The sequence below is a fragment of the Micromys minutus genome (genome assembly GCF_963924665.1).
Source record: "Micromys minutus genome assembly, chromosome: 17".
Classification (NCBI taxonomy): Eukaryota; Metazoa; Chordata; class Mammalia; order Rodentia; family Muridae; genus Micromys; species Micromys minutus.
This window is the reverse complement of record NC_137952.1, coordinates 7030059-7046401: the sequence shown is the minus strand read 5'-3', so window position 1 is coordinate 7046401 and position 16343 is coordinate 7030059.

Genomic DNA, 16343 nt, shown 5'->3' with positions numbered 1-16343 from the left:
ATATAGACTATGATTCACACAGAGAACATAAAGTTGTGCATATCTGCATCTGTGCATTATTGCAATTTGATGTAGAAAATATTTAAATGCTGCAAGTCATAGTCAAATATCAATGTAAACATAACTAATTTTGTAATTTTCAGAAAATATTTGACATTTAATTGGGATTTATAGTAAGATTTCTACTGAGGGAATGCAGTGGTCTAGAGGTAAATTGAGATTAGTCATAAGGGAAGAATAAAAATTAAGCTTTCAGGAAATGCCAAGTCCTCCTGATGCAGAAGAGTTAAATTTGTATGTGTAATTTGGTCCATTGAGGCTTGCTGCACATCTGCCATACTTGCTCAGATTTGTTTTTATAAATAGATTTAAGACAGAAAAAAATAAAAAAAACCTGAGAACTTTAAGCATGAAGGCAGACTGGGCGAACATTGCTTTCAAAGACTTTGCCTTTGTGGAGAACAGAAGACTAAGGGAAAAGACCAGTTTATGTGGAAAAGGTGACGTCACTAATTAGTACAGCACCCCTCACTTTAAAATTGCACTGAGCTGTTCTTTACCTTGATTGCCTGAATACAGAGTTATGAAGATGGAAATTAACCCAGCCTAGCTAACATCTCGAAGAACATGAAATATAAATTGTAAAGAGGGAGGACTGAGCTAATATAGAAATTATCATCCCAAAGATACACACAAATCATCTCTGATGGTCAAATATACACAGTGAATTTTGAAAAGGAGAAGTACGCATGCATTGAGCTTTAGGGAGTTTACAATGTAGAAATGTATTAAAGGATATGGGGGAGAATTTCTCATTTCTCACAGCAGTATTTAGTGGAATAAAAACAAGATTTGAAGTGAAATCATTTCTTTTGGAGGGTTAGTTTACTGTTATTACTATTTGATCTCTATTAAAGGACTTTTGTGAGCTACATTTTCATAAGTAGGCATGATAAAATCTGATAAGCATACACTGTGAAGCTGCTTGAATTAAATAGCATGGCTGCATGAATTAAATAGCATGGCATGCACGGAAACCTGCCTCTGTTCCTCTACCACGGCTAGTCACATGTACCAAGTAGTTTAAGGCAAAAAAAAAAAAAAAAAAATGAACGTTTTTTGAATTATCATTATTTTTCTGTATTCACATCATGCCTGACACTGTTTTCTTAGCCAAACACCTAAACACAAACATAGTCCAGCATTTCCCTTCTTATATATGACATTTTATAATTTGGACACCCCAAAAATATCAAGTTCTCTCTTTTCACAATTGGCATGTCATATATAATTCTTCATCAAACATGTTACTGCATTTTAAGTATATAAATATGTTTGTGTCATTCTTCAGTTGAAATTCCTATTTTGTCACCATATTCTTGTAACACAGTGCGAACTGAATTCCTTACTAATTTGTTCTTTGATCTTTCCCATTTATTGCAATATTTGTTTTTTCAATTCATGAAACTTTATTTTCTAAACATTTGAACTTGGTATACCTTCCACATTTACAGTAGGGTTCCCTAACTTGCAACAGATCACACTTAATTTGTTCACTGAAGGTGACATCAGGAATCTTGTTTCTAATTTGATGTACTCCAAAAGTCATTGTAAGTTACTGTGTCTAGTTACACCACTATAAATATTTCAATTTTATCAAAGTATCAATACTATTCCTTCTATATATAAGTGATTCCCTTACTGCCTATCAAGCCTTGATGCAAGTTTTATTATCAGAATCAAGATATTCTCACACCACTTATTAATACTTCCCGGAAATACTGTTCATGTATTTGTCAAAACCTGCATCAGTGAAAGAAGGGGTAAGTAGGAGAAGGCAGGTGTAAACAGTTAAGACTGTAAACCCACTGTTGCTGGGAAACCGGAACTTGTAGATGGATCCTTTGCACCTGGTAGAATCCTAGTCCTATAGCAAGAATTTCATCTATTTCTGAGTTGTTCTCTCTCTGGGTTTTAGTTACTTTCATACGAGCCTTAATACACTGAAGAGCTGGGACAACTTAGCAAACTGGAGATCATTCCACTGTCTCTTTCTGGCATGTGTTGTGGACAGAGAAAGCAGAGAAGATTTTGTTCCTTTTCCTTTTCCATTTATTGTTATCCTTAGCAGCCCTGTTTGATGTTTGACCAAACAATGCCCTCTGCTGTTTGTGCCTAAAATGACATGGCTGCTTCAAAATTGCTACTTCTTCAGGAAGCAGATTCTTCCCATGGTTTGCTTGGAACAAGACTTCTCCCTGCATTTCAGAACTGGGTAGTAATGTTTCCTTCTCTGGTTCCAGCTATTGGGTTTCTTTTTCCTTTCATTTTCTTCCATGCCCAGATTTTATTTTAAAGCAGAGGATAAGAAATCATGTAGTCACTAAAGGGGAATGCCCTTTACAGGCCATGGCCTCTTAATTATTGCAAAATGTACCTCACAGAAGCGTTAGGGCTATTTTTCTTAGAAACTGGGAAAGAAGATGGTTTCTGTGAGCTACTGTCACAAGACAAAGCAGCACATTAGAAAAGATGAGCAAGCAAAGGAGTCAGTCACAGCTCCAACTTTATATTAGCAAGAAAAAGCCAACCTCATCTAAATTTATCCTCTTGGCAAAGCTAAACAGAATTAATTTGGTTTTAGTTTCCCTGTTTACCCACCTTCTCATGATGCAAAGAAAATCAAGATAACTGTCTTGAGCCTTCAGTCTGGGTAGGAATCCTTAGATCCTATCCACTTTTTTAGATTGATTATTTATGAAAATATAAAATATTGATGACTGAGTTCTCAAATTATGTGGTAGGATTAGAGTTGTTCAGTACTATGTTTGTGGTTTTTTAAACAACTATTTGCTTAGCAAAATGCTCAGTCAAAGCAGGGAGAAGGACCTCAGAGGCTCAAACTCGAAATTCTTCCAGCATTTGATTCCTTTGGTTATGCTAGTAGAATTCTACATCTCTTAGAAATCGGAGTGATATGCCGCCAGCATCTTCTTTGTGCAAGTGCTATAATGGCTGTGCCCCAAAGACCCTGCTCTTTCTCTTCTTCTTTTTTCCTCGGGTTCACATGACACCTGATGATTAGGGCATGTTTCTCTTTGTCTCAAAAAAGTTGTTGCTGTCTTTTCATATCTTCCCACAGTAACTGTTCACAGAAATATGTTTGCTTAAAGTAACTGAAATTAATATAAGGTGAGAAACTCGGCGACAGGTGCACAGATAAATGCACCCGACAATCAATGTCTGGGTTATTTGCTGAATGTACCCATGAGACGCCAGTAGCAGTTCCAGAAGTGAAAACTACACTGTCTTCCAGTATTTCCAGGCCGTCCCCTGACAGCCGGTACCGTAGCATGCGAGGGATGCACTCCAAGATGCTTTATCATACTGTTGTCCCAGGATTGTTTACTGGGATTCTTACTGCAGGAATGGTGGCTTTCTATTTTACATTTTCATCACATCCTCCCGTTTTCCTCTTCAGATGCCTGTAGTCCCTCTTTTGGCTTTCAATTCCTCACTCAAATTACTATATTAAATTATGTCCAACTAGAATCCTCTTTACCTTTCTATTCTTTCATGATTTTTACTAATTTATCTTCTCCTAGTGGTCAGTAAAGCCAAGATTAAACTTCCCAAATTCATTTATAATGTCAATGTTTGTCTTGGTGGCCTTTCTGCTGATTTATTCACAAGTGTCTTAAAGAATAGAACTGCAATCCACTTAACTGTTTAGTAAATAGTAGTTATATTCAATGATTGATTATATAATATATATGAATTTTAGTTAGAAGTCATGTAGACAATGCTATTTAATAATAATTGATATCTAAAAGTTATTAATAAAAATCAGGTGAACCAAGAAGACTTAAGCTATTTTTGTTACTAGTAAAAATAGTAAAAATGGACTAGATGACAATTTCATAGAACTCCCACAAAAGAAACATAAAACATAAATGAATTAAGAGTGTGAACAAATGAATTAAATAATACACATTTAAGATACTGAAAGCAATGCAAATGATCTATATCCTAAATTCCCAACATAGAATGCCAGAGACTAGTGTAAATTCAATGTATTAAATGGATGTAAAAAAAATGGCCTCAAAGAAAAGTTGTTTGTTATCAGTTTTCAGTTACTTAAACAACTAAGCAAATACAAATAAAAAACAAATCCAAAACTCAGAGATACTGTGTGTACAATGTGTTTTCCTGTGAAACTACCATAAACTGTGTGTCTTGATTTCTATTCTGTACTATTGTAGTGACAGAAGACTTAATAATGCAAAAGTTAGAAGGTATTTAAATATTTGATATTTGTTTTCATTTACATTGTCTCCTTTTGTTGACTCCTGACAGCTTAAGTTCAGACACTGATGCTTACTGGAAAATGCCTAACTCAAGTGTCATATTTAATGACGTTAAATCAAGTGAATCATACTGGTAAGTTTTCATAATATTACTAAAACTATGGTACAACTTATGGTTCCCCAGAAATTTACTAGTGGATTTCAAGTCATTTTTAAAATCTTGAAAACTTTGTAACTTTTTGTTTAAATGTGACTCTATCAGTATTTTACCAAGAAATTGTCAACTTAATCACTGCCTCACCAGAGAATCCTATGGTTCAAAAATGAGTACATTGTATGCACCAAGTCTGGGGAGGTCTAGTGGGGTGTAGGGTTAGGGTAGGGACATCTTTGTGAAGACTGCAGCTGGGGGGAAGGTATGCAATATGGGCATGGGAGGAGATAAAACCTAAATGGTAAAAATATCAATTTTTATATAGTTTTGAAAATTTTAAATATTTTTTAAAAAGAAATAATTTTCTTGGACTGTGTTCTCTCTCTCTCTCTCTCTCTCTCTCTCTCTCTCTCTCTGTGTGTGTGTGTGTGTGTGTGTAAGTATGTGTACTGCTGTCTTGGGAGGAGATATGAACTTCTGTGAGTAAGATGAAAGAATTAAACTCACTTTCTCAGCAAGTTTTTTGGAAAAATTGTTTATAGGAAAATTCTTGAGGTGTAGATTACTGTGGTGTCACACGTATTTGTCATATACCTCAAATACCAACAGTACATTCACTTTGTTATTCTAGCTCACAAGGGACAATAGACAAAACAGGTGACAGAAGAGCCTGGATGGAGGAAGAGAAATATAGATACCTGGAGAATCTTCGTTGGAAAGGAATGTGACTGGGCCTATTCCAGAACCATTTCCTTTTTCTTTTTCTTTTATTTCCTGGGATTAAATAATGTTGTTGTTTTTGGTGGTGGTGGGGGGGTTTTTTTGGGGTGGGTTATTCTTTGTATTTATGTTTCAGATGTTATCTCCTTTCCCCTAATCCCATCCACCTTTCACCTCAGCGTCTCAGCATTCCCTTGAACTGGGAAAACAAGCCTTCATTGGACCAAAGGCCTTTCCTTTTATTGATGCCAGAGAGTGATGTCCTCTGCTGCATATGCACCTGGGGCCATGGGCCTAAGGACACAAACTCATTGGTTGGTGTTTTAGTTCCTGGGAACTATGGTGGGGTTGGTAACTTGATCAGTTTGTTCTTCCTATGAGGTTACAGACCCTTTCAGCTCCTTCAGACCTTTCTCTAGCTCCTTGCTTGAGGTCCCTGTGTTCAGTTTGACCGTTTTCACATGAGTATAGTTTATTACTAAAGGGATATTGGCACCCACAATTATATTACTCTTTACTATCTTTCAGGTCATCACCATGACTGGTGTCAAATGAAGAAATATTTGTGTTATTAACAGCAGTGAAAAACAATGATGTGATAAGAATCTATGAAAAACAATGTTTTACAAAAAGAATATAACAAAAACCCCAAAGAAGCCATCAGCAATCTATCTATCAAACAAGCCTTCATCTAGATATTGAGGAAAGATACATTTCAGAAGACTGTCACAGATTTTAGCCTCTCTGGAAATGAAATGGGATGAATTCTTCAGACTCTGCAACTGAGGATGGTGAATGAGGATGGAAAGATAAATGACAAGTCCAAGGTTCTCCAACTGCACTCACCAGAGTAGCCCAAAGGAACTCAATATCCATATGTTTTCGTTTATTACCACAAATTTTATATAGATGCAGATATCTTCACACACACAGACACACACACACACACACACACAGACACACACACACACACATATATGGCATACATATTAACACAAAATGATTGGTTTTCATTAATACATCTCTCTCATATGTGTGTATATTTAACATATATGTGTAAAAAAAAAGCAAAATAACACATGGAGACAATTTGAAAGGTAGATTAGATGGGAATGAGAAGGGGGGAAGAGGATAACATTTAAAATGTGAATACAGAGAATATCCAATAAGATGATTAAAAAAAAATAGTAACAAATGACTTTTTTTTCTGTCCCTGTCCAGGGAAGTGAAAGCTTTTGAGCATTCTAACAAGTTCATCCTGAACAAAAGTCTTAGCAAGGCCAGAAAGAAGCATTTGATTCCAGAACATTGGTGACGCCGTTAATGGCCTTGCTGCCTCTGCTTCCTTTGGATTGATGACTAGCTGGGAGGAATTGATAGTCATTAAGCCCCAACTGCTCATTAATTCTTAGGAAATGCCTGGTGCCAAGGTCATCATCGCCTCCATAGGCTGAAAACAAACAAAGAAACAATAGCACCCAAAAGGCATATGGATTTTTGTAATGAGTAATGCAATTCCAATTGTTATGTGAGGCAATCTGAAGAGAATAAATAGCGTGCGTACAGAGCCATTCAGATTGTAAAAATCACCTTCCAATGTTTTCCTCTATACTTACATGCTTGTTCATTATTAAAGAGTACATAGCTCCAATTTCCTAGACAGTAACCAAAACTATATATATAACCCCTAGCAAAAATCATTAAACATATCTAGGATTCATTTTATGGAGGCTTTGAGAATGAGAATTTTTAAAGTTCCCTTCAGCACTATTAATATATGTCTAAGTATGCTTACCAACACATCACCTAGAGGGAATTCCTGATATTCTGTAAGTACCCCTCATTGATCATTTGAAACAGAATACTAAAACTAGCCTAGCATAAATGATTGAGTCATAAAGCAATGCCATGCCCTGCCCTGAATGAGTGAGTATGTCGCGAGTATATAATTATTACTTCAGAGAGAACCAGCAGGGTTTATGCAGTCAGTAAAGCCATGCAGACATGAGATACAGTTTCGTAGCTTGATTATACTGAGAAAAACATCTAGCATTCTGAGGGAGAGAAGTCATTGCCTTCTGTAATGTTTGTTGAATGCCCACTGAGAGCCAGGCAAGGTACTGACCCATTGCTGCTTATGCCCACATATCTTCTGGTAAGGATTTTTCAGCACAACAAAATTTTTAAGTGACTGCTCAAGGATTTACACAAACTCTAGGAAAAAAAATTATCAGTTATAGCTGTACCAGCAGTGAAGAAGGTAAAGACTTGGGACCAAAATGGGTAGTTTGAAAGCAAATACCATTTAGGTGCCAGGTACATGAAGGGAAATATGAACTCGAGTCAGAAGGTCATGTAATGAAGTGTAGCAGGGCACAAGCTAGGAAGAATGAAGCAATCCCAAGTGGTAAAAACACGCATGCAGTTGTGCATTGTCTATATAAAGAGAGAAAGGGACTTGGTTAGTCTTCATGACAGAGGAGAGTAGGAAACTGAGGAGGGCATATTTAACACATCAGTAGTGTGTATTGGGAAGAGGAATCTAGTGGTTTCATTCATGAAAACTTCTGAAATAATCATGGTCTAGTTTCTGTGATCTTAAAATGCAGCCTGATACAATGTCATGATTTTTCCTTATCTGCCTGGGAATCCGAAAACTCACGTTTCTATTTCACCAGCATCCATAAGCTCATGTTATTAGATGTTCTGATTTCTGTACAGTTCTTTGTCTAAATCAAAGGTGGGACAAGTCTTGGATATCTAGTTTAGGCTCTTGCTGAATCTGCTGGCCACATGTATTATAGTTTAGCATGACTTAGGAGTTTAATAAATGCAGTAAAATTACTCACAGAAGCCTGATAAAGGAACTCTTTAATTGAGTCTGTGTTTATGAGATCGAAGCAAAGGAGGAAATGGAATAGACTCTGATTTCTAGGCAACACATTTAATCAGAATGCAGATAGCAGGTATGTCCTCCTAATTGGAACTGGAAACTGGTTTCAAGTAACCTCAACCCTGTTAACAGTGCATAATGAGGAAACCTCAGTGATGACAAGTCTGATAATGGAAATGACTGGAATCAGTGATTTCTCTGTTCCACCTTAATGACCACAAAAATCGGGAACCATTCAGCAAATGCAGACATCTGAAAATTGGATTCTTATTTATTGTTTTGAACGCAGCCCTACTTTCACATTCACATTAGATTGCACATATTGAAAGTGAGTGGCCCCACTGAATAGCCTTATATTTGCTCTCAAGTTACCATGGGACCTTGCTAGCTGAGGACTCAGTTCTAATATTAATGGGTTTTACTTAATACAGCACCTTACAAAGTAAAAATCCCTTGTGTGTTTTTGTATTCATTGTGCCCCTAATGCACATTTTGCAGTAACAATGACAAAAGAAACAATTAGACATGTGCATGGAAAGTATTAAAGAACCAAGTAGCCTCAGCATCTGGAAGGGTCAAAGAGGTCAGAGTGCTGCTCCTAAAATCGTCAGTACTTAAACTACTTTTGTTACTTTAGATAAAAATTCCTTCTTGGTTCCTTCTCCCACCATCTGTCTTTGTTCTCTGAAGAATTCATTTAAAAAAATCATTCCATTTTTAAAAAGAGCCAGAGGGTGGGGAGGCTCACTATAAAATCCTATCACTGCATATGACATCCTAATGGCAATTATGAATGCATAATAGCAATGACACATAATAGCAATTGCACAGGATGTGAAAAATAAACACACACAGCACACACATGCATGCACATACATACATGCACTCACACACACATGCATGCACACACACACTCTTACACACACATGCACTCACACACACATGCACTCTCTCACACACACACACCTACATGTATGCACACAAACATATGCACTCACACACACACACACACACATGCACTCACACACACAAATGCACTCACATACACACATGCACTCACACACACATGCATGCACACACACACACACACATGCATGTACACACACACATGCATGCATGCACACATATACTCATGAGAGGAGAAGGGAGAGAGTAAAGAGAGAGGAAGAAGTCGAACTGGTTGTGAGGAATAAGTGGGTCACGAGCTGTGGGAGGGGAAACAGATAACCAAGTAGGGGGATGTGTTCACAAGACATTGAATACACTTCAGCAACAGAAAAAGAACAGAAATTGTTTTAGAAAGCACAAAGCACTGTTGAATACAGATATTCTAGATATTGAGTGAAGATAATGTAACTCAGACGTTCTCTGCCGTTCTGTAAACAATATATGCTTTATTTCTATGCCAAGTGCATAGCAGAAAGATAAAGATTCATCAGAAATAAGTAAAAATCACCACAAAAAATAAATGATGGTGAATGTGGCTGTAGCTCTTAAATTCTCTATTTCTGCTCTCAAAGCTGCAACTGCCATATTAGCAAGGCCAGAACAGACATGCAGAAACATGTAAAATTCTAATGTCTGTGTTAGGAAAACAGCTCTGTCTATATGTTAAAACTGGCCCACAATTTGTGATTGTATATGAAGTTTTATTGAAATCATTCTGCAATCATTTCTATAAAACTTTCTTTGTATTTCTTTCATATGTTGGGAAGCTTTCATATTTTCAAGAATTTCATACATGAAAAAATTATATTTACATTCCTTTTTCCTCTATCTCTCCTCTTTCACTCTTCCTCTTTTCTCTACCAACTCCTATAACCTCATTTATGATGATTATCACACACACACACACACACACACACACACACAAACACACATGCAAAATCTACCTAGCTGAATCAGTATCATCTATAATCTCGTGTGTTTAGGAATGTCCATGTGACTACTTGGGACTAGATGAGCCATGAGAGACTTTGCCTCTGGAGACAACTGCCTCTTCTTCCCCTAACAGCCCAAACTACCTGTAGCCTCCACCCACAGTGGACCCTTCTGAAGTTTTCTCCAACTATGCTGGCATGTCAGCGAACGTGAAGACAGCCAACTGGCTGCATTTAATTTTATGGATGACAATTATCACCTTCTATTTATAATTAATTTTCATCGAATAACTAAAAATAGAAATTAACTTTACTTATATGGCTGCCAATGCTATCATGGATCACATTATATATGTAAGTAATATTAATCAAAGGGATTTCTTTGATAGATGGGCTGCCTGGTTTATATGCTTGCACTACATTGAGTAGCAAGGCTATCTCTCTAGGTTAGTCTTGGTGCTTTTAGGTATTCTCATATATACCTTTGTATTAGACATGTAATTTAAATTGGAGATTTGACTTAAGGCAATACTTCTAACAGTTATACAGAAGGAGTATCATAATGAAGCAGTTGTAAGCACACAGCAATAAAATAATTACCAATAACTCACAAAATGATAAGACAGTGTTTGTCCTGGTTAGACGAAGGTGCCTATGTTTCTCCGTGAACACACATCTTGATGGTAGTTTACACGCAACTGCTCTTACAAGGAGTCATGTCTCATTAAACCTAGCTCTAGCTACACTTCCTCATGTTTTCATCACAGCAATTTTTACGAATTCTTCAGTTGTCAGCATCCTTTACCAGTGATAATTAAATTCTTCGGTTCTTTTATAAAAGAGAATTTATTGAATGCATTTTCTCACACCATTTTTCTCCACCCTACAGTAATCACTCATATTGCTAAACAAAATCAACATTTTGTCCATCCTGAGGCCACATTTGTCAGTTCTTAGGGAGCATGGAGAAGCATCCTGTCACAGGTCTAAGACAGACGCACATATCTGTCCTCTCCTTTCTTTGCCTCCAACCCAACATATCATCCTTACACCTTCACTAAAAAAAATGAACTCTAAATCATCTCAGTTGGAATTCAGCACTTCATATTGGAAGAGAAGGGCAAAATTCAAAATAATAAATTAAAAACTTCCACCACTGGAAAGGACTCTGAAAAATTTGATAAAGTCAGCTGTCTCACTCAGAATATTAGGATCATATTCTTAACAGCTCTGAAGCTCTATTTTGTATCCTACTCAGTAGGATTTTTTCTCTTTTGCCATCACTTTCATGTTATTTTAATTTTCATAAACCCTTTATGAGATTACTTTAAACTATATATATATATATAGTTTATATATATGTAATATCTATGTGCTCTTTATGTATCCATCAGGTCTGAACTCACCCTATAGTTTAGTCTAGCATCGACATTAAGACTATCCTGACTTAGCCTCTTGAGTAGCTAGGACGACAGTCTGGTGTCCCAAGGCATAGTTGGATTATTACCTTTAATCCTAGTAAAACATTTTTAGGGCATTATGCCTGGTGGCTAGAGGGGGTGGGAAATGATTTCAAATAATCAGAATTTTCTGTCTATTCTTTAATTTGGCCATAGAGAACTATCTGTTTGATGGATTTATTCATTTCTTCCTTCTTTCCTAAACAAAACTGTTAAAAAAAACATTTAGATATGTTCACATTCATGTCCTTATTGTGAAACTAAGATGGCATACTTCCACAGCTGTCTATGTTGTTATAATCACTAGGGATGCAGTCCAAACTTGGGGCATTAGCTTCATTGATTTTCAGTGAAGTTTTATAGGTGATAATCTAGACAAAAACATCTAACAAAGATGCTGGATCCTGATAGTACGTTTTTACCTTCAGAACAACTATTCTATTCTCATGGAGTGGTATGATTAAAATGTAGTTCTGCTCACTTTTGAAAGTTGACAGTGGGAACAACATTCGGTCTTGCTTGGATAAATCAAGGAATAGTCACAGCCAGAGAAGAAAGTGGATTTTGATACATGTACCACAAGCTTACAAGCAAAGGTTTCTTCCTGCCAGCATTTATTACACTGGTAAACTTCACTCTCAATTCTTTTTATTTTTGAAGAAAAGCATTTCCAGTTAATAACACAATTATGCTTAAGTATCAGAGTGCATTCTAGTATTATTGCATTTGTTAAATCTAACTGAGTCCAAATTACTTCCTCGATGTTAATAAGAGACAGAGAACGGGAAAAGCAAGAGAAGGGAGAAGAGAAGGAAGGGTTGAGGGACGAAGGGAGGAAGGAGCAGACCTTTGGCAAGTGATGTTTACAAGGGTTTAATAACCAAAGAAGATTCACATAAAGAGTGATCGAAAGGAAACTAGAGCTATCCAGGATCCATATAGCCTCAAGCCCAATAAATGTCAGTTCAACTTGCTGCCCACAGTTTCTATGGAAACTCCTTAAGTTAAGAATGGAGCACAGAAATTTTTGGACAGCAATCCTAAAGCTGTTTATTTAATCATAATGGAACATGAGACTGGTAAGGACAATACTATTATCATACTGATAGCATTTAGGGATCAACAAATGGGATTTGCAAAATAAAATGCTGAATTAAAAAAAAAAAGATAGTTGTTAACTTCGTGCTAATGCCATGTGAATAAAAGGTGCCTTGTATTTACAGGACTTCACACATTATTTCCCTCAGGCGAACCCCAAATTAACCAAATGACTTTCATTGAAAAGAGAGTTCTTCAGAGGCGTCATGCCAATTATACGCCACTTTGCCTACTGAACAAAACCAAGGTCACAGCATATTTTCAATTAAACCCAAGATAGTACCAAAGTGCAGCACAGCTGGAAAAGCCAGCATATTATTACTCTATAGATCATCTGTGAGCAATGAAAAGGTCTCCAGTGCTTTTCTGTTTTATAGGCATTTGAATATAAAAATAAAGAAAATAGCTTCAGACCAGCCTTTGCCTTCAAAAATAAACAAACATTTTTAGGGCATTATGCCTGCTGGCCAGAGGGGGTGGGAAATGATTTCAAATAATCAGAATTTCTCTGTCTATTCTTTAATTTGGCCATAGAGAACTATCTGTTTGATGGATTTATTCATTTCTTCCTTCTTTCCTAAACAAAACTGTTAAAAAAAAAAAAAAAAAAAAAAAAAAAAAAAACTTCAATGCCAGTGCCTGTGTTAAGTGACAGAGAAAAGGCAGGACTATTATACATAATCTTTTTTTTAATTATATTTTTTCTAGACTAATAACTGACTGATTTGCTCAATACAGAGGAATGTGGGATGAACATAGTTTATAGGCACTGTATAAAATTGGTCTCTTCCAAAAGATGATAATTTAGCGAGACAAAGGGATGCAGTCATAAAGAAAGGGCCTTTATCCAGCCTGCTGCTTCCTGGCCTTAGGCCTTTATAAGTAGAATTGTCATTGTGGGTTCTGTGGTGAGAGAGGGGAGGGGGGAGTGGAGGGGACGACAGGGAAGGGGAGACTAGGAGAGGAGAGGAGAGGAGAGGAGAGGAGAGGAGAGGAGAGGAGAAGAGAAGAGAAGAGGGAAGAGCTATTCAGTGGAGGAGTTTTGATGGATGGTGTATCAGGGCTGTTCTCAGAAGGGAGCCACATAAGAAGTTGTGCTTATGAACCCCTGACCTATGTAAAGTATTCCTTCTGCACCATGTTGCAAAAGAAGATGGTTTCATAAGAAAAGCTAATCTCAAGGTCAGTTTTCTCTGGGTTAAATCAAGAAGCAGGAAGCCTATTTCAAAGGGAAACCTACACAAAATCAGAAAATAAGACTCAGTAGACAGGTTATTTCTGCTAGGTTGTAGAGTTTTGTTGTTGTTGCTGTTGTAGTTGTAGTTGTTGTTGTTGTTGTTGTTGTTGTTTTAATTCAGTCCCCCTTTATAGTGTCCTGACTTTCCACAAATTGCTGTAGCCGGGAAGCCAGTCATGGCTGTTATCAGATTTGACATTAGCTGCTGTTATAGTGTTCAGCATATTGTTGGAACCATTCAACAAGAATCACCACCCACCTTGTTCTCCATTGGGGTCTCTATGCAGTAAATAGGCAACGTGTTTGCCAACCTAAAAAAACCAAAACAAAAAATTAACGTTATTCATTGGAACAGTCTAGCACATTTCTTGATCGGCCATGAGCAGCAACACAGATAGCTCTGGTGACAATATTTATTGAATTACCACTGTATTTTAACACAGCTCTGGGCTGAGAGCCAAGGCACCTATTTTAACCACTGGCCATTTGGAATAATGCACTTTTCTAATGACAGGAAAAACATGCATTTGGCCTCAGATCTGCGGTCCACACTTTGTTTTCATTTTTAGATTTGTAAGCTTATGCAAGACAATTTTTTCTTTCTAAGAGGGTTCTAGTCATAATCACCTCATAGATAAAATCAGACAATGCCTAAAATAAATGGGCAGTTAAAAGTTAAACATTATCCAATTAGAAATGTCAAATGACTTGTTAAGAGTTTAACATAAGAGAGAGAGCCAGGTCACTGCCATCAGGACTCAGGGTCCACCCACAGACTGCTGAGCAACCAGCAGAGCCTCAGGAGTACTCTCCCACCTGAGTCCACAGTTCCCCCTCTATTGACTATCCGTTCAGAGACCCCCACGAACTCTTAGGACGCAGGTAGCAGGTTACTCTCTGTGAACTGGTCTGTTCTGGCCCAGAGAGAGAGAGCTGGGTCACAACCAGCAGGACTCAGGGCCTGCCTGAAGACTTCTGAGCACCCACAAGAGCCTCAAAAGTGCTCTTCCACCTGAGCCTACTGAGACAGAAATGGGTCACCTCCATCAAAATGCACTGCCTGCTCACAAGAGCAGAACACCCAGCAGCAATCTCCCTCCTGGGCCCATAGGCCCTCAGATCCACAGGAAAGACAAGCTTCAGGTTTAGGTGACAAGGTCACCTAAAATCACAGATAACAAGGTGGCAAGAGGCAAATGCAAGAACCTAAGCAATGGAAAAGAAGTCAACCTGAAAACATCAGAACCCAGTTCTGCTACCACAGCAAGTACAGGATTTTCCAGCACTTCAGAAAAAACAAGATATGGACTTAAAATCTTACTTCCTAACAATGATATAAGTCCTCGAGAAATGCTTGAATAACTCCCTTAAATAATTATAGGAGAACCAGGAGAATACACACAAAAAAGTAGAAGCTCTTAAAGAGGAAACACAAAAATCACTCAAACAGCTACAGGAAAACACAACCAAACAGGTGAAGGAATTAAAAATGGAAATAGAAACAATAAAGAAATCGCAAAAGGAGAAAACAATAAAGATAGAAAACCTAAGAAAGAAATCAGGAGTCATAGATGCAAGCATTACCCACAGACTACAAGAAATGGAAGAGAAAATCTCAGGGACAGAAGATAGAAAACATTGACACAACAGTCAGAAAAATGCAAAAAGCAAAAAGCTCAAAACCCCAAATATCCAGGATATCCAGACGATAATGAGAAGACCAAACCTAGGTGTAGAAGAGAGCTAAAACTCCCAACTAAAGGGCCTAGTAAATATCTTCAACAAAAATATAGAAGAAAACTTCCCTAACCTTAAGAATGATATGACTGTGAACATACAAGTAGCTTACAAAACTCCAAATAAATTAGAACAGAAAAGGAAATTCCTCAAAACACATAATAGTCAAAACACCAAATGTTCAAAACAAAGAAAGAATACTAAAAGCAGTAAGAAAAAATGGACAGGTAACATATAGAGGCAGACAATTCAGAATTACACCAGACTTTTCAACTGTGACTATGAAAGCTAGAAGATCCTGGAAAGATATCAAGCAGACCCTAAGAGAACACAAATATAAGCCCAGGACACTAAATCCAGCAAAACTCTCAGTTACCATCAACGAGATATTCTAAGACAATACCAAATTTACACAATATCTGTCTACAAATCCATACCTACAAAAAATAATAAATGGAAAACTTCAACACAAGGAGGAGAACTATACTCTAGGAAAAGCTAGAAAATAATTTACTTCTAATGAAACTAAAAGAAGAAAAGCAATAAGCGTAATTATATCTCTAACATGAAAAATAACAAAAATAAACAATCACTATTGTTTAATATCTCTTAACATCAATGGACTCAATTCCAGAATAAAAAGACATAGACTATCAGATGAGATACTGAAAACTCAAATCAGCAACAAAGACAAGCAATACTTCAGAGTAAAAGGCTGGAAAAAAATTTCCAAGCAAAGGGTCCCAAGAAAAAAGCTGAAGTAGCCATTCTAATATAGAATAAATTAGAATTTTACCAAAAGTTATCAAAAAAAATAAGAAAAAAAAACCACTTTTTATTAATCCCAGGAAAAATCT